The sequence below is a fragment of the Camelus ferus genome, chromosome 25 (genome assembly GCF_009834535.1).
Source record: "Camelus ferus isolate YT-003-E chromosome 25, BCGSAC_Cfer_1.0, whole genome shotgun sequence".
Classification (NCBI taxonomy): domain Eukaryota; kingdom Metazoa; phylum Chordata; class Mammalia; order Artiodactyla; family Camelidae; genus Camelus; species Camelus ferus.
The window spans coordinates 25,373,441-25,401,193 of NC_045720.1; the positions used below are offsets into that span (position 1 = coordinate 25,373,441).

General features: G+C 39.4%; 1 long non-coding RNA gene across 4 annotated transcripts in view; it reads right to left on the reverse strand.

Moving 5' to 3' along the window:
- Positions 1-2,861: 2,861 nt before the first annotated feature.
- Positions 2,862-27,753, reverse strand: part of LOC106730179 — a 57,484-nt gene continuing 32,592 nt past the window's right edge. The window contains exons 3-9 of one of the 4 annotated variants that reach the window (XR_004315142.1): positions 27,422-27,712; positions 26,220-26,324; positions 24,283-24,322; positions 11,696-11,834; positions 10,922-11,015; positions 5,812-9,742; positions 2,862-5,273 (exon numbers count right to left, since the gene is read on the reverse strand). This is a non-coding gene — a long non-coding RNA (uncharacterized LOC106730179). Of the gene's footprint in view, positions 5,274-5,811; positions 9,743-10,921; positions 11,016-11,695; positions 11,835-24,282; positions 24,323-26,219; positions 26,325-27,421; positions 27,717-27,753 lie in introns of all 4 variants that reach the window. The other 3 variants (XR_004315140.1, XR_004315143.1, XR_001366617.2) reach the window with 3 other exon arrangements.

The following is a 27,753-nucleotide window of genomic DNA, read 5'->3' on the forward strand; positions in this document are numbered from 1 at the left end:
TTCTGGGGGCAAAGGTAGGATAGAGTAGGTCATGCTGAAGCACCAGATTGCCACAGTTCTTACTGAGACTTAATAGAGTTCCTTGAATAAATGTTGGTGGGTTTTGTTAGCTATATGACCCTAGGAAAATTTACAGAGGTTAAAAAATTTTTTAAATAATTTTTATCATTTATGGTTGTTCTGCTGGGGAGCAGGTCTACAGAGCTTCTCAACCTCCATTTTGGAAGCGGATCACCTATTCAATGCATTTTCAGCTATACAAGGGGAAGACACCCTCCCATAAACAACTATTGCTAAACTCTTGCTCCATTTCCTTCCAGGATATTTTTCTAGACTTAATTTCTTTCATTTGTCATTCCTTCCTTCCTTCCTTCTTTTCTGTTTCAATGTTGAAAATTCCTGCTCCCTCTCTCTCCAGCCCCCAGCTCTCAGTTGAGGGCTGTGGTCTCTCCCCAGGTCAGGCCGGATGCCAGCACTTCTCATCCCCCTCAGCTTTCCTGTGGCAGAGGCTATGTTCTAGGTGAGCGAGGCTGGGAAGTTGAGGGTGGGAGGCTTCCTCCACCCAGTCCCCTCTCAGAAGGTGGAAGCTTTACTCTAGGTATGGCCAGGAATTGGGGCCCTAATCTACCTCACCCCAGTTCACTTTTTTGGCAGTTTCCACTCTAAGAGAGTTGACTAGTCTCTTTGTACAGTTTTATATATTTTATTAATTTAAGATTCTAAGATAAGAATTTTATTTAGACATTATTTAATATTATTTGTTTATGTCAATATTAATGAGTGTATACTATTCTGTCATGTGATATATCAGATTTAATAGTCATCTCCCTATGTTTAGAGATGAATTAGTAATATATTTCTGTCACTTATTGAGTACATGCTGCTAAGCATTTCATATATAGCATCTCAACATTCATACTTGTATGAGATAGAGGTCCCGCTCACCTTCTTATCATGTTTTACAGATTATGAAACTGAGGTTCATTCAGAGAGAAATAATGTTCAAAGCCACAGAACTAGTTAGGGAAGGAGCCAGGGTGATCACAAATCTGTCAGGTTCTGATGAATATGGTTGTGCATAATTTTTCTGCTTTTATTTTTATTTCTTTTTAAAGATAAGATTTTTAGAATTTAAATTACTAGACCAGAGGTGATTAATACTTAAATTTTTAATAAGAATTGACCCATTGATTTCTAGAAATTCACTTTTTATATCATTTTTCTGTGCTACAATTAATGGGGTCAGAACATCCCTTTCATCTTTCACCAGAGATAGTATTACATGATCATTTTCAGTTATATTGTTATTTCTGATGTTAAAAATGTTTCTATTCTCTCTGTACATTTATTTCTACATTTTGTACATGTGTCTATTGAGAATCTTGAGGCTTTTCTTACTTTTTTTTAATGAGTCCTTTACTTAATATAATATAAATAAGAGCTATCAGTATTTGCTCTAAGTGCTTTTGCTTAGCTTGATTTTCACTGTTTTATTTTGTCTGAACACATTTTTGATTATCTAATCAATTTGCATGTTGTCATATTTATTAAGGAAATCATCTGTTTGATTTTTGAGATGAAAAAAAAGAGGCCCAGAAAGACTTATCCTAGAGGTCACAATTCTGAAAACTACTGCGAGCCACCTTTGGTTCTCAGGGCACTTCCTGGGGAGTGACTCACCGTGGCTGCAGGAGCACTGCCTCCTCTGTAAGACGCACCTCTCTCTAAGGGTCTGGCATAACAGACTGATGAGATTCTTACCAATTCATGTTTTTCTGGTAAACTCCCTCTCAAGGAGCTATACTCAAGATTCTAATTCCAGTGGCCTGGACAGTAGATCAACTCTCTCTGAATTTTTTTTTTTAACCCAAACACTTTAGGAGCTGTGATGCTCTGTATTACAGACATCAGTTTCCCTTTATTGGGGAGGCACATTTTTCAACTTAGTTGATGGGTCAGCTGGGAGATGCTGACCAGGCAACATGAGCAAAGGCACATTTCTCAATTCTAATTCTCTCTCTTTTACCTGGTTGAATGAGAATACCTCCGTTCATCTTGAGTAAGTTTATGGTAACTAATCTCCTGAATATTCCTTAATAATATGCCTTCTAAAACACATACTTGGATATCAATTAAGAATCTTAGTTCTAAAGTCTTTCTTAGACAGCACCCCCCCCCATACATGTGCCTCCCATACATGTCCACATTTCTTCCCTTCAAGAGGGCAGCCATGTTTAGTTAGTCCATAGTGGTCATCTGTCTACATAGCAGAACCTAGGGTATTCTAATGACTGTATGCTCTGGGCAAGCTGTGTAGACAGATAACCACACATGATTTCCCCACCCTCAGATTCAAACTAACAGGCAAAAGAAAAAGCAGGCACATGCTCTGCAAGTTACCTGCTTCTTATTATTAAATTTGAGATAGGACTAGTGACAAACATGATTTGATTCTTTCCTTGAAATATTTGGCTGGTTGTAGTATTAATAAAAAATATTGATCAAAATAACTAACAGTCAAGTTCACTGGGGAGAAGAATCAGCTTCTACAAGAGAATAGTTTTACCCTGTTGGTATGAAATAATATATAATCATATTAATTTAGTCCAGAAATAAGTTGAAATTATGTGTTATCCCCCCAGTCTCCCTAAATACACATCATGGGCTATAATAACTTGCAGTTTTTCTCTGCCATGAAAACAAAACTTTCTAACTGAAAACTTTAGAATCATATAACCTATATTTTATTGGCAGGGGCAAGGGGTATCTTAAATATGAAAATTCCAATCTGGCATTTTCTCCAGAATGCAGAGAGGTCTCCTTTTTCAGATGTGACCGTATCCTGAACTTCTCTGAAATAGCACAGTGAACTGAATGTATTTGACTTGATCGGTTTATTGAAATTTGGAGACATATCCATTATCGGTATAGTTATAGAGAGAGGTGCATATCTATCTATCTATAGGTATACGTATCAGGCATTCCTGGGGAATTGATAGTCCAAAACTTTAGATATTCAAAACCTCTTCACATGAAAATATGAATAATTGTTATTACTAACTGAAAATGTTCTACCTGTTATTTTCTGTTTCCGTGTAGGTCTTCCCTTCACAAGCAAAAACACTGAAAGATTAAAAATAAAAAACATAACAACTAATGTTAAAATTCCCAGACGTATACCGTTAGCCTTTATCCACTTTGAAGAGGGAGAAAAAGATCAATGACCAATTTTGTTTTAGGTAATTGCTATGACCACAGTTACCACAAAGAACAGAAATTCTTTGAAAGCAAACTCACAGTAAAGGCAGTGATTTTTCCCTCAGTGTGTTCCACAGAATAGGTGTTTGACAAAGTTCCCACCCAGCGGCACCGCAGCCTGCCATGCTCCACCAACACAGCCTCAGCAGAGCCATTCTCAGAGGCTCAGAGGAAAAGCAATAGAAATTCTTCTGAGCAAAAATATGAACCAACAGGTCCCAAACTAGTGAAGAATGTTTGAAAACCTTTAAAAGTTCAATATTCTTATGAAAGCGGTTTCATAAACTTTAATATACAGTTATCATACAATTTGCTAGTGATGTTTTAAAATAAATATTCCACAGATTTAGTTTATAAATCCAACTTTTGACAAGACTGAGAAGAAATAAAACCCTCTAAAGGGAAAACATGTCCATCTTTTGTTGTGAATACTCATATACCTAAAAGCAGTTCTACAGAGAATACCTTTTAGCGAGCACACTTGGCCCAAACATCTGTGTTCTATTGTGTTTTCCTGAACAAGTGAACCCATTCAGAGACTATAAAACAAGAATTCATATAAAAATGTGTGTCAGAAAGACACATTTCTCTCTTTAAAGTTCATTCATCCATGAAGAAGCTATTAAAAGACGGTTCAAGTTAACAATAAAGAACAAGGGATAACTGTGTGAATGTCTGTGGTGCGAAGGTCCAGACAAATGGTGGTGGGGTTGAAGTGATGGAGACCTGGCGACCAGACAGACCACAGGGATGTCCTCTGGGGGCTTATTTGAGTAGAACTGAAGAGAAGGAGATCTATACACATGTTCCCAAAGTTCATGGTAAACAGCTGGCAGACATCCCAGTTAGTGAGGAAAGCTTGGTGCTGGGTGTGCTGGAGTTACGAGAGGAGAGGCCAGGCTGAGTGCAGGGGTGGTGGTGGACAGGAATGAGCAGCAGGCAATACCCAGAGGTTGAGGAAGAAAAGCAATCAGAATCTGGGAAGTACAGCGACAGCTCGTACCGGGGAGGTATGTTAAGGAATAAATCTCTGATACCCCAAAGGGCCCCTGTTCTAGAGATGCTGGGATAACGGAGAGACTCACAAAGCAAGGAGTAAAGCCCAAGTGACTCTCCTTCTGAAATCAAAAGGCCTTAAAAGGATTCTTGGAAACAGAAGGGAGCATTTTCTCCTAGGGGATCCATGCCAGAACCCGCTTCCCGCCTCCACCCTGTCGTCATACGCCACTGTTACCGATAGGAAATCTTATTGAACAGCTGTGTTGGGACAAATAAAAAAGGTAGAATGCTAAACATCGTTGAAATGGGGGTTTGGTCATTAAAAAAACAAGCAAAGGGCTCAGTACAGTTTCAGAGTGCAGTGTAAAAAATACAGTTGCATTTTGGTCAGTCTTGATGCGGAGCCATGAGCAACAAGCAACTGGATGACAGCAAGGTCGTGCACCTTGGATTCTGGTTGGCCAGGGTTCAGTTCCCAACCTGCCATGGACCATGGGCATGTTTTTAAGCTCACGACTCTCATTTTTCTGCTACTCCTCTAGATTCCCACAACCATGTACTTAGAGAGAGGTACACATCCCGTGGTCTGACATGCAATTCCAGAAGCCCATTTTCAATACTTGAGCTTTTCAGTGGTTTATAACATCCATCCCACCACCCCTCCATAATCGGTCCCTTCTCAACCAGCTGGAAATGTCCCTCCAATCTAATTCCCTGGGGGTGGGGCTCAGGCGGAGGATGCAGCAGAGAGAGGAAAAAAAAAATGATGAAGAATAATTTAGAAGTTGGGTGGGAAAGAAATGATCATGAAAGTGGGCTCTCAGCAAGTCAGGGGAGGAAGGTGCTGGAGGATCCGGGGCCCTTCTGGTGTAAACCCCAAAATGCAAGCAGTCTGAGATGGTCAGATGTCTTCCTTTGTGTTCTTCTCAGGTCCCTGGCACCACCTGCCATCTGTAACAAGGGTCTCTTTACCCCTCTCCTCGTTGGCTGTCTGCAGAATGAACTCGTATTTCAGACTTTTAAAAAAGAATAACACAAAAAGCATATGATTACAAATCAAGATAAGTGCTAAGTAAGCAAAGGAGAGGATGCAATGAGAGAGTATACTGGGGATCTGATTTAAGTATAGGGGTTGGAGCTGAGAAGGGGGAAGTAGAATCAGCAGAAGTTATGTGTAAAGAGTAGGAGGAAAGGGGCTGTGAAGCAGAGGGAACAGCAGGATTTCTGTTTCGCCACCACTGGGATCATAACTCTGAGAAGTAGTTTCTTGGTCTGTCTTGTCTCTGTTATCCAGAAACCAAATGGGCTGCTGAACCAATTCACCTATGAATGGCTTGATGCTTACAAATTTTAAAAAGTAATGATAAAATCACAGCATTTAAATTTTTAAAGAATGAGACTAAATCAGCAATATCAAATGAGATTAAAATACTCTAACTAGTAATTCTATGGGTACAGTCATTTCCATTGTGATCTAACATGTTTCTATCACTTTTCCTAGGTCCCAACAGAGGGAAAACAGAGAGAAAGGTAAGCTGTTTGAAGTTCTCCAACCTGTTACTGATGTTTAAGCAACTTGGACTCCCTGAACCTCCTTCCAGAACAGTGCCATAAATCCTGGGCAGATGGGCTTCCCTGTGCTCCATAGGCAAGGACTCTTAGCCTCTTCCATTTCTTTCTTCTTCATTTTCTTCTTCTGGCTAATGAGCCCGGAATCAGCAGCTCCCCTGTGTACGCACTTTCACTCCGGCTGGGGCTGGCCAAAGGCTGATGGGCACCAAAGAAGGCTTTGCCAGCCAGTGGTAGTTGTCTGGAGGCAATAAATTTCATAACTGTAGCTGAGAGTGGCTTCTGTCATTATAGAAGCTTCTGGAACTATTTCTCATCATTGAAAGTTGTTGAAAGATACCGGTCTCACTGTTTCAAGGAGATTACATTGAAAAACAAAAGTTTTACTCACTCTCTTCTATAGAGCTCCTCCCATGAGGAATAAGTCACAAGTCCTTTGGCACTCGGCTGGTAAGACAAGCCCACCATATCTAGTGACAAGCATTAAATATTTTCTATATGCTCTTCCTTTTGCCTTTCTGAATATAAGTTCTTCACCTCTGTTGCCCCAAAGTATCTGTTTGCCTCGGGATGTTTGGATATTGTGAAGAAAAAGGGCAAGTTAATACTTGGCTTCTGAGATAAAGAATAGACAGTGTTGTTATGAGACTAGAATTTTCAGGTTCCACGAGACTTTGGTTATGAAAATACACCCCAGGGGCTCACTGTGATGTGGAGAGTGTGCTCCATCTGGGGTCAGGTGACTGTAAAGAGAAGATGTGATTTGACGGGAATGGAAGCCATGTCCAGCCTTTCCAGGCCTAGGGTGTTTGTAGGAAGAAGAGAAAAGGGAGAGCGTACAGCATCTTCTGCCGTCCTCTTTGTGGGGAACAGGAGAGAACATTCTGGAGAGGTGACAGAAACACTGGAGGCAGAGAAGGGCTGCCTTCTCCACACTGAGGCCTCTAGAAAGAGGGCACCTCTGAGACATCGCCAAGCTGGGAAGTGGCCACAGCAACTGGGCAATGTTAGGTGGCCAGGCAGAGGGAGGCCTCAAAGGTTAACTTGGTGGAGTCACCCTGGGTTTCAAAGCAGCTGAGACTCTGGCTGGGGGGCTTGCCACACAGGTTTGACAACGTGACTTTGTGTGAAGGGTTGCCAAGCAGCCTGCAAGGCTCAAGGCTGCCTGAGTTAGATCCAAGCAAGGTCTATACACCAGCAGAGGCCAATACTAGGCTTCTTTGCCAGGGAGGCCTGCTCAGCCCTGACCAGGCTGGCAGAGATCAGCTCATGAATGTGGCCAGCTGCACACTTCAGCTGCAAATGACAAGAGGACTAGCAGCACTGCTGGATGAGGGACATTGTCCTAGAGCCCCAGGTGGCAGACAGCTTTGAGCCTGAGGGCCCAGCCCTTTCCGTTGACTTAAGGTTTTGTGCTTGGCATCCCTTTCTCAATATGCTCAGACACTAACTTAGGGAGAGAAAGAGTGAAAAGAGATGGTGTTTGAATGACTATTTTATGATGTTTAAATGGACTATTTAAATCAGACTAATATTTATACGCTATGGTTTATTCTTATTATTTGGTTTCTTTGTGAATAGTATGAGCATCTTCATGTCAAGGATCAGGCTGTCTACCTCTTTGCATCTCTTTCAGTATCTGACCATGCCTCTGCATGCCCAGATGGAAGGAAGGAAGCCGGGGGGAGGAGGGGGATAATCCCCTATAAACGAGTAGTGAATAAATAGATATTTTTACATTTCAATGGTTCACAAATCCTAGAAAGTTGCTCACAGTATCTTAAAGTGTGTTCCCCTATTTCCACACTTTCCTAACTCAGCACTCCAGAGACATAAATCACCTTGAGTAAGAAGAAACCACGTCTATAAGACTGGATTTCCAAACTTTAAGAGCTTTCTGTTTCCCAGTTATTTTTGTGTTAGAGGGAGGCAGTCACATCTAGTTTGTGAAACTTTGGCTAGGGGAGATTTTCAGTCAACACACAAAGGTTCACAGAGGTTGTTCCTTCCAAGAATAATCTCCCAGGGCCCCATTCAACAATAAATATTGCCCAACTTCCCTGTTCAGAAGTCAGCGTAAGGCCACAAACACTAAGGAAATTGCCTCTGCGTCCAGCCGGCTGATTTGGCAGGCCCAGGGCCAACGCACAAAGGAGGCCTGTTTCTGTTTGTTTTCCTCATACTTTTCCTCCTCTCCCAGCAGTAAGCCACGGAGAGTTCTGGAAAAGCCTGGGAAGACTCCCTTTTTTCCGCAGACCCACTAATTATGAAGAACCAAAGGTTTTTGCTTAAACTTTCTGGGCAGTCATGATTCTGATCAGTGCACATCCCGCAAACATGGACTTCTGTAAACCTCACTCAAGAAAGAGTCTGGGGGGAGAAGCCTCCAAGTCATTACTCACTTTATTTCATTTCTCAGCTCTTCTCCCAGCAAAATTAAAATAAAGACAACAGCAATTTTCTGATGTGTTGCCCTTGTAACCCAGGAGAACCCTAAGGAACTTTCTCCTTCCAGTGTCATAAAAGGAGCACCAAAATAACAAGCAGTTTGTTATCTTAAAAGGACATAATTAGCTTGTGATTCCAGTGTGAGTAAAGCCACTGGATTCCTGCATGACCTGGGCCAAGTCCCTTTCCTTCTCTGGGTCAGAATTTCCATTCTGAAAAAAAAAGGATAGTGTAGTAGTGTTGGAAATTCTGTCATACAGGATATTTTTAAAATTAACAGGATATAAGTCTTGACATTTTGGTCTGAGTTATACTTTTTTTTTTTCAAGAATATTTTAGGTGATTTTCTAAATTTCATTTCTTGAGTTGATTAGTTTGTGTTATTCTATAAACAAAAACTTTCCTTTACCAGCTATTTGGAGATCTTAAGATAAAATTCATACAAGAAATACAGGATAAATATTTCTTTCCCATTATTGTACTTTGTCTTATCACAGCCAAGAGGACTGTGATTTATACCTAGAGTTGTTCATTTGTGATTTTCTCTTTGGAGTTCTGAGAAGCTGTCTCTTCTAGGTGACTATGTTTTTATGCACAGGGAAGCAGGATGTACTTTGTTGGTGGTATCAGTTGAAATCAGGTATTTGCTGGAACCTACCTTGGTCCATTTACTAATTTCTGAATTTAAAAAAAGTGCTAATAGCTTTATTAATCAAAAGGCTCTCATGTTGTATAATCTTCATTCTTGGCCATAAAAAATATATTCAAGTAATCTAGGTAATTTTAATAAGAGAAATGACATATTTGTTAGTGAAGAAATAACAAATAAAAAAGATATTGAGGTCCCAGCTCAGAAATGATAACTTTGATGTTAAATGCCATGAAAAAGAGCTTTGCTGTACACACTCAGAAGTATATGTACAATGTGATTAAACAAAATTGTTCCACAGTTTGCACTCTGTGCAAAATGTATGTCAATTTGTTTTAAAATTGTGTAAGTAATAGGTATTTCAACAAAAGAATTCTATTTATATTTTTGGAAATATTAGCTCTATATATTCTAGACATGCTGCTGTATTCACGATAACCACTTGGTTTTATTAAGTTCTCAAGAATATCTGTTGGCAACATTCTATACCTACACTTGGGTTAAACAAGTGCAAATATCTAACAGATCAATGAAGAACATGACATGGAACCATTGCTTTTTCAGTTACAGGTGATTATGTTCAGAAAAGAATGCAATAATTTCTTTAATGTTAACTCTACTTAAATGTCCGTTTTCCACCTTTGTCTCTTGCCAGAGGCACAATAATTATTCTAGACCCGGGCTATGGAATAAACGTCTGGGAACAGTTTACTTGATTGAGCTGTTTCTCATACTAAAACATAGAACATGTGGTATCCCACCATCTGGGTCCTTTGTATGTGACTTTTCCTAGTTCTCCACCAGAGTTTGTCCCACGCTCTGAAATACAATAATGCAAATAATAAGATGTCATTTCACCTTTGGCTCAACTTATTATTCAAAGAGTCTAAGGAAGCCAATTAAACTGTTCATTTGATGTAGGATTGAAAAAAAAAAGATATGTTGGAAAATAACGCAGAAAGTGCATTTGTACTTTAAGTTTCTAAAACTATTACCAAAGTATTAGGGTTTACAACTTGATGGTAATCCTCCGACAAAAACCAAGTAGAAGAGGAGGATTTAGGAATCAAACGATCACATTTTAACATGTAACCAGGAAGGGTGATGAAAGCATATTAAGAAAAAAAGAGCCAAATACAAACAGATGTGGAATATTGTACGAAGTATTAACCCAATAGGCATCCACATAGGAAAGAACTGTGGGAATGGGAAGCGCAAAGGAGTTATCTTTTACAGGTTGTTTCAGTCTGTTTTCAAGTAGGCTGGGCTCAGCCACATTTGCTGAGAAATTTGCATTGGCCTGCCTGAGTTAGACGCCTGGTAAATAAGTCTTGATGTGGAGTTAGGTGGTTGGCCCAATGGGTGGAATATATGGACTAGGAATAACATGGGGAGACATGCCAGGTGCTGGAATGTACATCACTGTATAGATTATGTCACACAGTGGACTCTGAAAATGAGAAAGCTGGTTCTTCTGGGCACTTCTCTGAGGACAGCAGTCCTGAGAATGGACTTCCTTGAGTTTCTCCCTTGATGCCCACTTTAGGTCTAGGATGAACATGTCTACACATAATCTACCAAGCAGGTGATTTCCTTGGACTTATCTCATGGTTTTACCTGTCAGTCACCAGAGCCATCACAAGTTTGTCCTCACAAAATGCTTACCACTATTCTTTAAGAGTTTGCTCTGACCTCCAGGGCTCACTTATCAAGCTCAATCACAAGCACTCTGTGTTATCCACCAGCTACCCTGGGTTTCTGCCAGTCTCTAAAACACGACAGGCTTTTCCCCTGCCTTTCCCTCTACCTGAAGTGCTTCTTCCCTGGGTTCTTTGCATGTTTCAATTGACCTTACTCTTCAGGTCTTAGCTTAAATAGAACTCTTCAGAGAAAGTTTTCCCAAACACGAGGTAGAGTGTTTCTTGAAGTAGAAAGAAACCAGTCTTGGTTAGTTTCTAAATAGCAACCCATCACTCCCTTGATTATGGCTTGGTTTACCTGTTTGCTGTTGGTTTTCCTCACTGAAATGCAAACTGGGCCGGGAAAGGCTCCGCCTTGTTCATGACTCCATCCCTAGCACCGAGTACAGCTTCTGAAACACAGCAGGCCTTGGTATAATGTTGTTAAATGAGTGAATGAAGAGAAGAATGAAAGGTTTTGTAGTGAAATGCAAAGATGAGAGGAGAGACACCCATGTACATGGTGGAGGAGAGGAGAGAGAATGAAGATGAGAGGTGATTTATTTCCTGCGGGTCATTTTAAAATCCTTTGTTTCCCCCCAAACCTAACTGGCAAGGTGAAGGTGTATGTTAGCATATCCTGGGGTTCTCTGGGGATATAACTATGGGATGTGACCTTAGGAAGGAAAGGAAAATCAGAGGGGAATATCCAAAATACCACAAAAACAAAAAGTCTTCAAATGTTCTGTAGGAACAAACTGACCCTCCTGACTCACTCATAGACTGGTTACTTAACCGTCTACCCTGTTTATAAACTAGGAAATTCAGCTCAAAGATTAAAGCTTAAACTTCTTAAGGGTGTTGACTCAAATGATTAATGAAAATGGCGACAAAAATTGAAACAAGCTTTGTTAGAAGAGAGAAAAAAGACAGAAGAGTACTTATTATATCCATATTATTAAAGCTGTGGAAATAGGGTTAAGATTAGAGGTGTACAGGGAAGAAGTGAGTAGGACTTAGAGCCAGGGCCAAGAGGGGACCGAGGGCAACCTGGTGAGGTGTATTCGGACCCCCTCAGTTACGGAACACCTACCATCCCCTGTTGGTTGGTTCAGGAGTTCAGTGACCTTCAGCTGAGCTGTGTTAATGCACCGTGCCAGTGAGAATGGATGTTTCTGCCGCCTCTGTGGATGGAGCAGCTTTTTTCTGATGATTCTTAAGTGGAACTTGAACTGAAAAGCAACAACCACAAGAAGAGAATAGACAACTTGAGCATTTTCCCATAAGTACAAGGCTCTCCTTTGTCCCAGCCAAGGGCTCCATGTCAGTCTGCATTGAGCACTAGCTGGCACCCGCCGGGCTGACGGCTGCTGCTGGCCGGGAGCCCACGGCAGACCTGCGGAGAATAATGCCCCCCACTTCATTTGGGGCTTAAAATGCAGCTGAATCACTACTGTGGAAATGCAGAATGTGTTAACCCCAGGGAGGGCCGAGGTCACTGCTTGCCGCCCTCTTGGGCTGGACAGTAACAGAGGCCTTCAGGAGATACGTGAACCAAGCAATGAACTCTGTTACTTCAGTCCTCCAATTTGAAGTATTTTCCTGTTTTCTATGCAGAAGATGGATAGATGGATTTTCCATAATTAGTTTTGCTTCTCCACTGATTTCGGAAAATTAAAGATAACTTTCCAGACCTTGAAAAAAATTCTGAAATGAAGCTTTGTGAAGAGATCCTGGAGGTTTGCAGGGTTCAAGGATAATCAGGAGGAATCCCTCCATTTCCTTCCCCCTGTGCCCCAAAGTGGTGGCAGAATTTCAAGAAATAGATTCAACACGTATTTTCACAAATGAACTTTGTCAACCAGAGAAAAGATGAGTATATCACTTTATCAGACACCCAAATAATGTAATAATAATGTAATTACAAAGCTTTTCTGGGATGTAGCTCCCAGGGATTCATCTTCCTTTTTGACAAAGGATTCTTAAACACATATGATAATTCACTGTATATGAAGAGTGTGTGTCATCAGAAACAGTTTATGAAGCAGCAGGAGGTTGTATATGGCAGTATATTAAATGCTTTTCAAACAGCTGGATGGTTTTTTCACCTGCAAGTAATTTAAGTTTTCTATGAGTCATCTCATGAAATTTAGAGGAAAACGGATACCATGGAAGTGACATGGGGGCACTGGAAGATACGAAAACACCTCATGGATACATCTAAGAGACTAGAAAACATTTAAATGATGTATATTTTGTTAGACTGGTTCTTTGAAAATTAGCAAACTATTTTTGTCTTCAATAGAGGGATACAGATGGAATAGAATGTTCCAGTCTCTTTCTATTTTTTTTATCATTCATTTATTAAATATTTTTTGATATCTACTATATGCCAAGCAGTGCACTGGGGACTAGGTGTATAAAATGCAAGAAAAGGCAGACAAAATCCATGCCCTCATGCAACTGGTTATCAGAGGAAGCAGACTAATGTAATTATGCCTGTGAAAGTGACCTCCCAAAAAAATGAGTGACACTAAGATAACTTGTAACCCAATATCCTGACTTCATCTAGAAGGGCAGATGAGGGTTCTCTGATGAAGCAGTATTAATCTGAGTTATGAAGGATGGATAGTATTAGATAAAGACAGAGAGGAAGAACATTTCAGGCAAAGCCACAGCATATGCCAAAGACCTGGGTTGAGAAGAAGCTTAGCAAATTTAATAACTGAAAGAGAGCCAAACGGGCTAGAACATCAAAAGCCAGAAAGAGAGTGATGGGAGATGAAGGTCTTAATGTAAGCAGGCTTTTGCTGATTTTTGTTACAATAAAATTTGGGATTTTATCTTAAAATTCAATGAGAAGCTTTTGAAGTATTTGATACACCAGAATGCTATGATTAGAAATGCATTTTAAAAAGTCCATTCCTTTGCTATTAAAAAAAAAAATGAAAGAAGCAAGAATGTATGTAGAGAGATGCATTCAGCAGCTATTGCCAAAGTTCAGAAGAGAGATAACAGGGGCATGAACTTGGGTGGTAGTAGCAGTGGAAATGGAAAAAAGTAAGTGACTCTTCACTAGAACGAAGAATATTTGATTTACTCGGCACATGGTGGGCTTCAGTAATATTTGTTGAAAAACTGATTAGCTTTGCCCTTAAAAAAAGAATCAAAGATACTGCTTACACTGGTTTAATTAAGAACTTACTATACATAAAGCTGTTCTCTATTCAAAGTGTTGTCCACAGAACCAGCAGCATCAGCAACACTGGAAAGTTTGTTAGAACTAGCCCACCCAGACCTTCTAAGAACGGGGCTACCAACGAAACCTCCAGGTGACTTGTATGCTCCTCGAAGTTATCCGAAGTTGGGCAACACTGGGCCTGAGACATACACGATCTTAAGAGAACAGATTAGAATCAAAGCCAAAAGAAGGCGATGCAGAGACAAATTTCAATGATGCGTGGTTCAGTAGTAAGAGCCTATTCAGGATGGGTTTGAGTACATAATTAGGTGAGACTTCTTAGGGGAATTCATCACCAAAATAAGTAAATTAAATTTTCACATTCCCGAATGTGCTAAGAAGGTGCTGGTGATGACTGTTTCTCTGCCTAATAACATCAATAAACATAATAACTACAATAGTAATAGTAGTTATGATGACTTAGACTGTGTTTTATAGTTACTCAGTGCTTGCTTTTGTATACTTTTTCTGTTAGAGAAATTCAAGTTAAAAGAAAAACCCTTAAAAGTATTGGTTGAGGTGGCATTGTATTTTATAGTGTGTGCAAGAAAATATAGAAATTCTTCTTACTCCGTGTATTTTGACAGAGATTAATTTTTTTAAAAAACCCTGAGATCACTACTAAAGCTCTGTATAATATCATAAAATCTGTATGCCGTGTGTATAAGAAAAGTTGTATTGAGTGATTTCTATAGTGTGAGCACAGAAATATTGGAACATAGAAAAGAACCAGGATTACTGTGTCATTATGAGTCTTAATGGGAAGAAAATGACAAAAGTCCATACTATGCAAAGCAATCTACAGATTCAGTGCAATCCCTATCAAGTTACCCATGACATTTTTCACAGAACTAGAACAAATAATCCTAAAATTTAGATGGAATCACAAAAGACCCAGAATTGCCAAAGCAATACTAAAGGAAAGGAATGAAGCTGGAGGAATAACCCTCCCAGACTTCAGACAACACTACAGAGCTATTGGCACAAAAACAGACATATGGATCCAAGGAACAGAATAGAGAACCTAGAAATAAATCCACAGGGTTATGGTCAATTAATCTTTGACAAAGGAGGCAAGAATATACAATGGAGAAAAGACAGTCTCTTCAGCAAATGGTGTTGGGAAAACTGGACAGCAGCATATAGATCAGTGAAGTTAGAACACTCCCTCACACCATACACAAAAATGAACTCAAAATGGCTTAAAGACTTAAATATAAGATAAGGCACTATAAATCTCCTAAAAGAAAACATAGGCAAAATATTTTCAGACATAAATCTTAGCAATGTTCTCCTAGGATAGTCTACCCAGGCAATAGAAATAAAAGCAAAAATAAACAAATAGGACCTAATTAAACTTATAAGCTTTTGCACAGCAAAGGAAACCATAAGCAAAACAAAAAGGCAACCTATGGAATGGGAGAAAATATTTGCAAGTGATGCAACTGACAAAGGCTTAATTTCCAGAATATATAAACAGCTCATACAACTTAATAACACAAGAACAGCCCAATCCAAAAATAATCAGAAGACCTAAACAAGCAATTCTCCAATGAAGACATACAAATGACCAATAGACACATGGAAAAAAATGCTCAATATCGCTTATTATCAGAGAAATGCAATCAAAACTACAATGAGGTATCACCTCACACCAGTCAGAATGGCCATCATTCAAAAGTCCATAAACGATAAATACTGGAGAGGATGTGGAGAAAATGGAGCCCTCCTACACTGTTGGTGGGAAATGTAGTTTGGTGCAGCCATTTGGGAAAATCGTATGGAGATTCCTTAAAAAATTAAAAATAGACTTTCCATATGATCCAGCAATCCCACTCTTGGGCATATATCCACAGGGAACCTTAATTCAAAAAGATACATGCACCCCAATGTTTATAGCAGCATTATATACAATAGCCATGACATGAAAACAACCTAAATGTCTATCAACAGATGACTGGATAAAGAAGATGTGGTATATTTATACAATGGAATACTACTTAGTCATAAAAAGCAATAAAATAATGCCATTTGCAGCAACATGGATGGACCTGGAGATCATCATTCTAAGTGAAGTAAGCCAGAAAGAGAAAGAAAAATACCATCTGATATCACTTATATGTGGACTCTTAAAAAAAAGAAAAGAGAAGACACTAATGAACTTATCTACAAGACAGAAACAGACTCACAGACATAGTAAACAAACTTACGGTTACCGGTGGGAAGGGATAAATTGGGAGTTCGAGATTCGCAGATACTACTATATATAAAATAGATGAACAGCAAGTTTCTACTGTTTAGCACAGGAAACTATATTCAATATCTTGTAGTAACCTATAATAAAAAAGAATAGAACAAATACATGTATTTATATGTATGACTGAAACATTATGCAGTACACCAGAAATTGACACATTGTAAACTGACTATACGTCAAAAAAAAAGAAAAAGAAAATGCCAAAAGTTGTTCTGAGCCACACTCTAACTCGAAGTATCATGCAATCAGGTTTCCTAGGCTGCTTGCCATTATACGTAGATCAGTTCTATATGCCCCCAAAGCATAGCGGGCAGGGAAGGGAAGCCACAGTATTTCATGTGTCCTTAGTATATTGCCAAAAACAGACAAGGTTCAGTTGTGCTCAGTGGCTCTTGAAGTTACAGAACATCATCCTGTTCTAAAGTTCCAGCTGGCAGTGACTTCCCTGTCCTCTCATCTGCTCCCTTGTGTTTATTTAATATTCACGCACATGACAGCAGAGTTAGCAAATTGGCCTGTGCAATCTTGCAATTATTGTTTTCAGAAAAATGCATATGACAATTACTAGATCAACAATTGAATGATTCAGAGCAGTCACTTAATATTAATGGTATGTGTGCATAACTTGAAGAGAGCACAAAGAGGAGTGGTAATAATGTTGCAAGGCCTGAAAATTTGACCTCCAGGAAAGAGTGATAAAGGTGGTTTGTTTGACCTTAGAGACAGGAGGCTGGGGGAGAAATCAGAAGCTTAAGAATTTATGAGTCAGGCTGTAAAGGGAGAGGTTCTATGAGCTGTCAAGAGGGCGACAGAGGGACACAGTGGAAATGGGTTGTAATGACTACAACAGAAGCTGAGGGCAGACCTTCATGGGCTTAACAGGCTCTAGCAGAGTGGTTGCTAACACAGCTTCGGACTTCAGTATTCCTGGACTTAAATTGTGGCTCTGCAGGTTAGAGTAAATCTGATCAGAAAACTGTGGATGGAGGGAAAACGCGGACTGCTGTTTTTGTAATGGTTCAGCAAGGGTTAGAGCTTGAAAGATGAGGGTTAGATTATTTGACTACTTTTGTAGTGGAAGGTTGGAACCACATAATTTTAACCTCTGTTCTTTTTTTGGTATTGATTCTGTTAATTTGTGGGAAAATTCTTTTTTTTTTTTCTGATTTAATATCCCTTTTTTTTTTTTTTCCCAAAACAGCCCCATCTCTGAAATCACACTGTCTGGGTTTGAGTCTTGTGTTTGAATATTTATTAGTTATTCATTCTCTTTAAGTCTCTGATCTCCCACTTATGAAAATAGATATAATAATAGCACTTCCCTTGCATGGTTTCTGAAGTATTAAATGACACCCCTCAGACTGATTGGCACATAGTAAACTCTCATTAAATGTAAGCTCTCTTCATGATTATTCCTGGCTGGTGTACAGCACAACTTCAGCCCTATGAAGAATTCAAAGATGAGTCAGATAATGAACCTGAAAAGTAAGAACTTTTGGAATCAAGTAGGGGAAGTAAGACAGGGATTCAAATGATCATAATAAAGAGGAGTAAATCTGCTTCAAGAAAGATACAGGTAATAATCTGGGCATTTGAAGAAGAGAACTGACTTTAAAGGAGCAAGGAGAATATGGGGGGAGTTTGTGGAGAAGGTGGTATTTGAGCTGAATTTAGAACTATAAGAAGAGTGTGCCCAGTGGGAGATGGGGTGGTGGAAGAATAGTGAGGTTGTGCATTCCTAGCTAAGAGAACAGAGCAAGCCTTCATTGTGCAAGGTTTTCTGATTCTAACGCTGACTCTAAAGATTTTTTTTGACCAATTTTCCGTCTTAAGATGTCCTAACAGTCTGCTAAATTTTCAGCAGTCCATCAGCCTCCCACACTCCAGACTCAAAAGCAGTGATACGTCATTTGTCAAGAAGCAACAACCATTTCAATGAAATACCTCGCCCAGCATCAATACAACCCTCATGTGTCTTCAGTGTTATTCCATGATTGAATTCACTTCCAAGCTTTGTCATTTAATCATCCAGATTGTGCAAGAACAGTAGTTTATTCGTGATTGCTAAAAGAGGAAGAAAAACCTCAAATATTCAAAACAACCTATTTAGACTCTTACCGAGTACAAAATTCGAAGTGCATCTTTTTGGAACTAATGTTCCATTTCACACTTTGATTCAAAATAAAATGCCGACAATCATGAACACCAACAAATTAAAGATGTTAGAAAAGAATGGATTCATTTTCTGAGACACCCAGAATTAACTGAGATTAAAATACTAGAGGGAAACATTCTTGGCAAAATATATCCTTGAGTTTCCTTCGGGCAGTTGGTTTGGAAACTTTTATGTAACTGTAAGGGACTGACTCCCAGGCATAAATTTTTTTTCTCTCTTCCTTCTTCTACACGTAGTTTTTAAAAAGTATACATTTACATAAGTATAAATCTGTGACATTTGTGCATTCCAGCAAAAACCCTATTTGTGTAACATGGGGATTTATATTCTTAACCCAACTAGGATTTATTTTCTGAAACTTCACTAATTTTTAGCCGGTCAGAATTAGGTACAGGGAAGGAAAGATGGAGTCACTTTACTAACTTGACTCAATCAGTTCAGACAGGCTGAGAAACAGAAGCAGGTACAGATTAAAGCAGCCCTCCCTGATTAGTATATATAAAATAGTTAGCCAAAAAGGGCCTATAGTATAGCACAGGGAACTATATTCAACATCTTGTAATAACCTATAGTGAAAAAGAATATGAAAAAGAATAGATTAATATATATTTGTGTGTGTTTATATATATATATCTGACTGAATCACTTTATTATATACCTGAAACTAACACAACATTGTAAATCAACTAGACTTCAATTAAAATAATTAACTAATTAATTAATTACAAAATAAAGTAATCCACCCTGGGGAAAATTCACACCCTCAGCTGAGGTGTCCAAATGAATCAGATATGCTTCCCTGACCCACATAGAATCAGCAAACAATTGAACTAAGGTTCTCAGTGAAACTTTGGCCATAAGCAAGGGTGTTCCCCCTTCTTGGGAATGAATTGAAGTTTCTTCAAATTATGGTATCATAAATTACCCAAAATTAAATTTGATGCATCATCACATTTCCTATGACAAAAATCAAATTTACAATTTCATCAGAATGGATTTGAACTGAATCTAATATAATGCAGAATCACCTGATTGGATTATATTTCAACTGAGAATATTATAACACCCTCTCTCCTTCCTACTTTTGAAACACAATTTCACTTTTTGTTTTTTTTTTTTTTTTTAGTATAAGAAGAGGTTCAGAGAATTTCTTCAGTAAGATAACGTGCAGATTTTTGAAGCATATAATGTCTTGGGAAACACACTTTGTTGTAAACATGAAGAAATTACTTCTGTGAGGCTAGACTGTGTACTGTGGGAAATGGAGGGTCTAGCTCATCTGTCTGCCATATGAGCTGATAGTGAACAACTGTAGTATACACACGCCTTCATCCACACATTAAAAGTGATAGCTACATCTGAACTCACGGTTTCTAAAGAAAACCACATTGGGAATCATGAGATTGTAGCAGCATTCAGAGGTTTATCTAACTTGGGTGAGGACAAAAGTCTTTCACTGGGGACTTCATTTTATGAAAATATCAATGAATTCTAATTCCTAGGTCATGAGAAATGCCAAGCACTGAGAAAGGAATGCCTCACCTGTGTGTGTCAAACAGGAGACACAACAGTATTCTTCCCCCATCATTCTGGGAAGACAGCATGCACAATGAAGAGAATATGAACTTCAGAGTCAGAAATAGCTGGGTTTGAACCTCGGGTGTGCTACAAACAAGAATCCTTGTCTTGAGTAAGTTATTTATCTGAGTTCCTTTTTTTTAGACTTCTAACACAGAAATAACAGTGCATACCTTGAAAGCTAATTGTGGATAATAGATACGATCATCTGGGCATCCAAAATGGTTCTAGACTTCACAAAGCAGTAAGCACTATGGAATCTCACTAATCATAATAATACAGATTTCAGTGTCTCCTGCCCACTCCCTCATAACAGAGGACCGTTTATCCAAGTCTCATCTGGTTACCTCTTGACATTTCCAGAGAGCTCTCCCCAGCAACAGTTAACACCCCAAAGCTTTCCTCATCAGCACACTCTGAGCCTGAAGCCTTTCCTGTGTCAGTGCTGCTTCTGCCCCTCATGATGGCCAACAGATGTGCTAAGAATGGTGGCTTTCAGAGCTGCCCAAGCGGAACCCTCTAAGGTATTTAAGCCACTGGCTTCCCCTGAATCCTCACTGCACTGAAGCCAGAATGAGATCCACTCCGAAGTGAGAAGGGTGTCTGTCTCTCTTACTCTGTGTCACACTATCACCTGAGCCCCCAAAGCTGCCTGTGCCACCCTGGTTTTCAGAGTCACTCACAAAACCAGTGTGTTCACCTTTTGCCTGCAGCATCTCTCTCCATAAGCCTTAGAGTGATGCACCCAGGCCGTAGAGGCCAGCTGTGTGATCTTAAGCAAGTTTATTTAATCCTTCTGAACCTCAGTATCCTGCTGTATTAAGTAGGTATTATAATATCTACTTACAGGGTTGTTGTCATAACCAAATGCATTAATGTACTTTTAATGTATACAAAATGCACATAGTAAGCACCACACAAGTGCCAACAAGCTATTAGAACTTTTATTATTCTCTAAATTATTCTACAATGTAGACCCTGGGAACATGAGGACGTTACTGAAAGAGGTTGGATGATGACCAAAGCTATTTAATTGAAATAGTAAAAGGAAATGTGCTTTATACTGCACCCCAAACTGGTACAGTTATCTCTAATCAGAAGATACAGTTCCGAACAATGAAGTATTATGGGAGCATAGAGGGGAAATTAATTTGTTCTGGAGGTGCTTAAAGGAAAAGGGAAAAGATTCATGTTGGAGTTGGTGTTTCCAAAAGACAGGAGAATTAGAGTGACTTTGAAAGGAGGGAAGATGTGAAGGTAAAGGCTGACTGACAGCAAGTCATAACCACAGAAACAGGCATGACTACCAGGCACACTTGAGAACGGTTGAGTCGTCCATGGGGAAAAAAGAAGTGGGAGAAAGTGAGAGCCCAGCTCGAGAAGTAAGCTGGGATTGCAGATGGCATTAAATGATGTGCTCCAAAGTTTAGGTTTGTTTCTAAGGGAATGAGGAAGCATCAAAAGCTTTTGTAAATAGAGCCCTTGACCATTTTGATATCTTCAAACAATACTCACTTTCAGACATTATGTTTGAAAAATCTAAAATTACCTTTTATGTTCTAAATTTACATGATTATACCCCATTCAATAAATTACCTTTGTTGTGGTGGTGGTGCTTGCTTTATAATTTATAAGAATGTCAGCATCTTAGCACAGAAATTTTTTTAATTGTATATTTAATTGCATTTTACTCTTATTATTATACAAAGAGAAATATTACCCCAAAAAAGTGCTGACACCAGTAATAACAAGCAAAGATCTCATGAACTTAATAAACTTGAGACAAAGATGGGAATCATTAGTCTAAACACAGAGACTCATTGAACCTAAACCTGTTGACTACATGAGTAATTAGGAAAGAAGGGAACAAAGTAAAAGAACACATATGATATATTAGTTATAAATTTTTAAAGTCTGTGTCTAAAGGGTAAACTGCAATTAGGAATTTGGGATCAATTTTTAGTCCTCCAGGAAGAGAGTTTTTCTTATAATACATAATTCTATTAGTGGCTTGCACATATTTGCCTTTGATAAGTTTTCAAGAGTATTATGTAAGAAAACAGGGGACTGTCTGAAGCTGGTAACTTGGATAGCTACAATATGGGTAAAGGAGGAAGCCTTTGTTAGAGCCCAAATTAAAGATGGTGGGGATCTAAGGCAAAGGCAAAGAGAATGAAGAGATTCTATAGTAGCTGCTCAAACAAAAAGACAAGAAGGCCAGAAGGAAAAGGAACTGGGATGATAGATGTGGTCTAACTCTTTCCAAGATGTTTCATAAGGTTTGCATAAGCTCAAAACTAATACCAGATAAGGACAAACAAGAAGAGAATTATAATTTAAATTTACATGTATTGTACATATACACAATAACGCTAAGAAAATATTGGCAAACCAAAGATAACAGTGCATAAAAAATCTCAACCGTGTCCCAGGAGTAAAAGGATGGTTTCATATTTTTCAAAATTAACATATAGCATTACATTATCAAATTTAAAACAAGAGAGACATCATTATTTCAATTTGTGCAGAAAAGGCCTTTGATTAAATTCAGTGCCTGTTCATACTGTTTACAATAAAAATTTTAGCAAAATTGGTATAGAAGAAAATTTACTTAACCTGGCAAATCAGTCAGGGTCCAATTAGGAGACAGAAACAACACAGCAATTTGAACAGGGAAAGCTTAAAGAATTTTTAACTATAACAAGCTGTTGGAATCAGTGAGGGACTGGTTAGCTAGAGGTAAAGAGAACGCCAGAGAACATGGCAACTATGAGAGGCAGCACCACCCCTATGGCAGAGACCCAGTGCCCAAGGAAGACCCCATCTCTTCTCTCCCCAGCTCAGATCCAGATTTCCTTAGAGGAAGGAGGGCACAGAAGTTAGTGTAGTGTCATACCAGTGGAACTTGCTGGAAATAGGCCCTCTAGAAACGGCTGAATACGTACTCTAGGATTTTGGGGAAAGCATTCATGGGAAGATGTCTTGTTGGAAGAACTATGCAATGAAATGATACAAAGGGATGTCAGTGGAAGCTGTTAGGCACTGGCTGCTCCTGACCTCCATGCACAGCAGGAGCATCATGCTGCAGAAGTAGCTTGTGCTGCAGGAGCTGGACATTGGGGAGCTGCATGTGCCATAGGAGCCTGGTGTTGGAGAAGCTGCCTGTTCTGTAGAATCCAGACCTTGGAAAAGCTGCTGTGCTTCAAGGGCCAGATACTGGGAGAGCCACCTGTACGGTAGGAGACAGGCACTGGAGAATCTCTGCGAGCTGCAGGAACATGCCCAGTGAGCACACTGCAACCAGGAAAGATAACCCTTTCCTTCTGCAATGTCTCCCTACTGCTCTCTACTGCCAAAGTTTAACGTCATGCCAGCTGTCAAAGGAAAAACATTTAAAGGGCCCATCTCCATTTTCAAAGAGCAGGCAAGAAAGTATATATTTGGAGCCAAGAGGAAATAAGTTGACAACTGGCACAATTACCGATGGAAATCTAACAAGAATATACAACTTTTGTAATTTATTTTAATTAAAGCATTTGTTTTACAATCAAGAACAGAACAAGGATTCTAGCTATTACTGCTTCTATTCAACATTCAAATGGAAGCTCTAGCCAGTGAAATACTCATAGAAAATGGAACGAAAAATATCAACGTTGTAATCAAGGGAAAGAAGATGCTAATATAGCATGAGAAACGTAAAGAGAATATAGTAACTAATTAGGAAATTAGAATTTATAGGGATTTTAACCTAGGCTGCCAGACTAACAGCTCATATTTTTAATTGTTTTCATATGTTGTCCTTTAAATAATTTTCAAAGGCAACTGGTGCTTTAAATATTTGTCTTTGGCACATTTTCAGACTCCATGCTACTAAGATTGGAGAAAATACTTGAATGTTCCCCTACAGACATGGAAGTTAAACCTCTGTTAGTACACAAACACATATATACAAATGCCCACACACATGCAGATGGATGCAGAAAGGAAAGAACTGGGAAAACAGATTAATTACATTACCCATGGGACCACAGCCTGATTCTCATTTCATCTGGGTATCTGGCACAGAGCTTATTTTTACGGCTGAAATTCAATATGAAACTTTAACATTCAGTGAATATTCATTCAGAATGTGCCATGGGTCAGTCAGTCTTTTAAGATGCCCTGAAAACAACAGTGAAAAGACAGGCAAAGTCCTTGCTCTCTTCAGCTCACATTCACTTTGGAGAAGCACTGTGAGGAAAGTAAAGCAGAATGATCCTCTCAGAGTGTCTTGGTGAGCTTTGCAGAAGTCCTTCTTCCAACTCATCAGTCTCCTAAGTTTAAGTATTGGTTACAAAGCTAAATTTGATAAAGCAGCCCTTGCCCAAATGCTCTAGCCCATCACTTTCAGGACTATGTAATGCCTCATGAGCTCTTGAATATGCATACCTTTGAAGCTCAGCTCACTGCTTACTGCTGTTCATCAGACCTGTAAAATGGAGATGTTAGGAACAAAGACAGTACATGCCTCAATACATAACAGTGTATAATCTCATAGAGTGGTTGTCAGGATTGAATGAAACACTATGTTTAAAGCACTGAGCACAGTTCCTGAAAGATAGTGTTCAATAATTGTTAAAGATAATGACGGCGATGGTTTTTTCCTTTTATTAAAAGCCGTATAACTTGAATCACAAGAAGCCATATAACTTGAACGCTATCAAAAACACGCAGCCAATCCAATGACGCACCTATCCAACAGTTACATCCAACTGGGTGAATGAATTTGTTGATCTGGGTGAAAGAATTTGTTGGTCTACATCCAACTAAGACCTAAAGGGCCCTTCTGTTGAAGAAATCATTAAAGCTAGGGAAATGGAGTTCTATATGTTTCTCACCACTGGGTGTATGCTGGCCAGATTTAGTGGAAACACATTTGTGGGCAAGCTTACATGGAACTGTAGTTTAGATTTACACAAAACTATATATTTTCAAAGCATGTTATGACTATTTACCTCATTACCATGACAAAAAACTCAAAGCTCTTAAGTTAGCTTCGTATGGGAAATAGTTACAGATTGGCTCCAATGAACATATTAAAGGTGATTCTAGAAGTTTTAAGGGAAGGAGAAAAAATTCCCAGAAATCTCTGAATAGTATTTCAATTTTTTGTTACATTGTCGTTTTGTGGTGATCATTTGGGTGAGAAGCATAGTTAAGATTGCAGGAAGTTACTTCACACGTCTTCTGCCCGATAGCAGATACTAGGGAATGGATATTGGTGACAAAATGAAGTTGAAGAGAAAGGCGAGAGAGAGACAGAGAAGGGGAGTGAGGGAGGAATGAAAGAAGGATGAGAGGTAGAGGGAGGGAGATTCTTTCAGTTCATGATAATGATTCGTTTGTTGTCTTCCACTGGAAGCTGTTTCTGAGGCATCATTGTAAATGGAAATCTTTTTCTTTTTTTTCTTTCCATCTCACACTTCTGACTTCCTCTCATTCCCCTTCTTTTACCTGTTTTTTCTGTATCTCTTGATTCTTCTCCAAACTGGGTTTCTTATGTTGGCTGTAACATTTCACTCATTTTCTATTTGCTGATAGAAACGAATGATCTGTGCAAGTGGGCAGAGGAACTGAATGTCGATGTGCTCTCTTCTCCCATGCATTTAATGTAGCCCAACTAAAGCACAGAAGGAGGAATTAAGTACATTGTCTTAAAAGTTCTTTCTTGATGGAAGGATTTGGATGGAAGTGATTTTTCCATTTTTAATCTTCAGAAAGAGGTTATGGTCATATATTCCCCAATAGCACCTTAATGATATCTCTAGCCCTAGGCAATATTATATATAAAATATAGAATCAGAATTGTGGCAGTGGGCCTAATCATTTTGCCTGTCCATGAGTTCTTTGACTACCTAATCCCACCTTGATTTCTGTTCAAGGAGTAATCTCTCCCCCATTGTGTGCAGTCTTGGTGGGAAGTAGCTTCTGTTTCCTGTTGCAGAGTCATGGGAATCAGATAACCCCTCTCTTTGGCCCACTGCATGCAGTGGCTGGAATGTCATCTTGGCCAAGCCAATGGGATGCTCTCCCTGGACCTAAGTAAATGATGCAGGGATGTGAGTCATGGTCAGAGGTTATTCTTTACCACTGTAGTGGTAACAGGCTTCCCAAATTCCTGATTTATGCCATTCCATCTGTGAGCCCCAGATGTCATCCAAGTAAACCCTTTGTGCTTAAAATTGCCAGGGTAGATTTTGATGCTTACAGTCAAAGACTGAATTTTACAATTGCACGTTGGAGGAGCTCTTGAAAATTCTGTCTTAGGAAAAGATGTAAACAAGGTGAGAGTGGTCACCTGGAAAACAGGATTCAGAAAAACTAACCTGTTGAGGTACAGCCTTCACTATTCCGGAAAGACTGACAGTCGGCCTGGAGCACAGAGCAGCAGAGGGCAGTTCAGACATCAGCTGTGCGGACTGGGCTCGCTGCTTTGGAGAAAGGAAATCACACTGCACAGGGAAGAATCAATTCTCAAAAAAAAAGGGGGGGGGCTTTAAAATGTGAAGCAAAGGATGTAGGATATAATAAAGGATTTTTGAGTTCCCTAAGCCTGGCTTTTGAGGACCAAAATTCAAATCATGGTATGTAACCAATAGAGTTGAAAAAAATGCATGTAACATAAGAGCCAGTTTTTCTACCCTAAAACCATGAAAAAAAAAAAAAAAGTTCGGGCTAAAGCAGCAGAAGAGCCTGAGAAGAGGGCAGTGGGGACTCGGATTGGGTATGTTCTGAAGGAGCGCCTCATCCCATTTTCTCTGTACTGTCCCCCTTCCAAAAGAGGTGTAGAGGATCAGAAAGCAGGTTTTATGTGTGTAGCCTCTGAGTGAGCCTAAGGAGGCAGGAAACCTTCTTGTGATCCTCACCCCCAGGGTGGTTCGCAGGGGAAGAGTAGACACAGGGCCACACTGTCCAGGTAGAGGGGCTGGATGTACCCTACCACCACCACCAAGTTTTGATGGTACTGGAGAGAATCAGAAAGTTTCACTGGTCCACAGAAAGGTCCCGAAGAGTCCCAGAGAGGGTGAATTCCTCTGAGGATCCAAGAGGATGCTGTGTGCATGGACCAGTGCCTGCACACCAGATGGGAACTTGCCTTCTCCATAGATACAGTGGAGACAGATGCCAAAACATAAAAAAAGAATGGAGATGAAATATATTCTGGTGCATGTCAGAGCAGACACATGAGGATCTTGGACCATAATCCTGGTCCCCCAAACCCAACCTCACAAAGACACGGTGCTACATAGGCCCACTGGCATCCAAATCATTTCAGCTGGAAAGAGGAATGAAGTAAAGGGGGAAATTGCTCATTTGATTGAGTTTACTGGTATTGATAAGATTATATTTTCTGCCATCAGGGAGAATGGCAGCTCAAGAGAGGATATATTTTAAATTATAGAAAAGTTTTTAAAAATATATATTTTTGGATGGACAAATTATGGATCAAAATTATTATGCCTAATAAATATAACCAAGAGCATATAATTTACCCTTCAAATATCCGATAGAGATCTTTTGCACTTACCTGCCAGAATTCACTTCTTTATTCTGCTAGGAGCACTTAACATTTTTCTTTGGGAAATTTCCATTCTGTGCATGTTGCGCCTGTGAGACTGACCCCACCCTGTGACTCTAGGGTTGGCAAGTCACCCAGGCACGGCAGATTGGTGGCAAAGCGACTGCTTCCAAAATGAGTTGTTGTCATGAGACAATCCAAAACTAGGAGTTATCTTGAGGTATTTTCACTATAACTGTTGGAAAACAAATGCTGGTGTGGAAATTCTGGTGGCTGTCCTTGCCATGGGAAGGTAAAAGCCTGTCTGGGAGTGGAACCAAAATAGAGAAAGTAAAGAGATG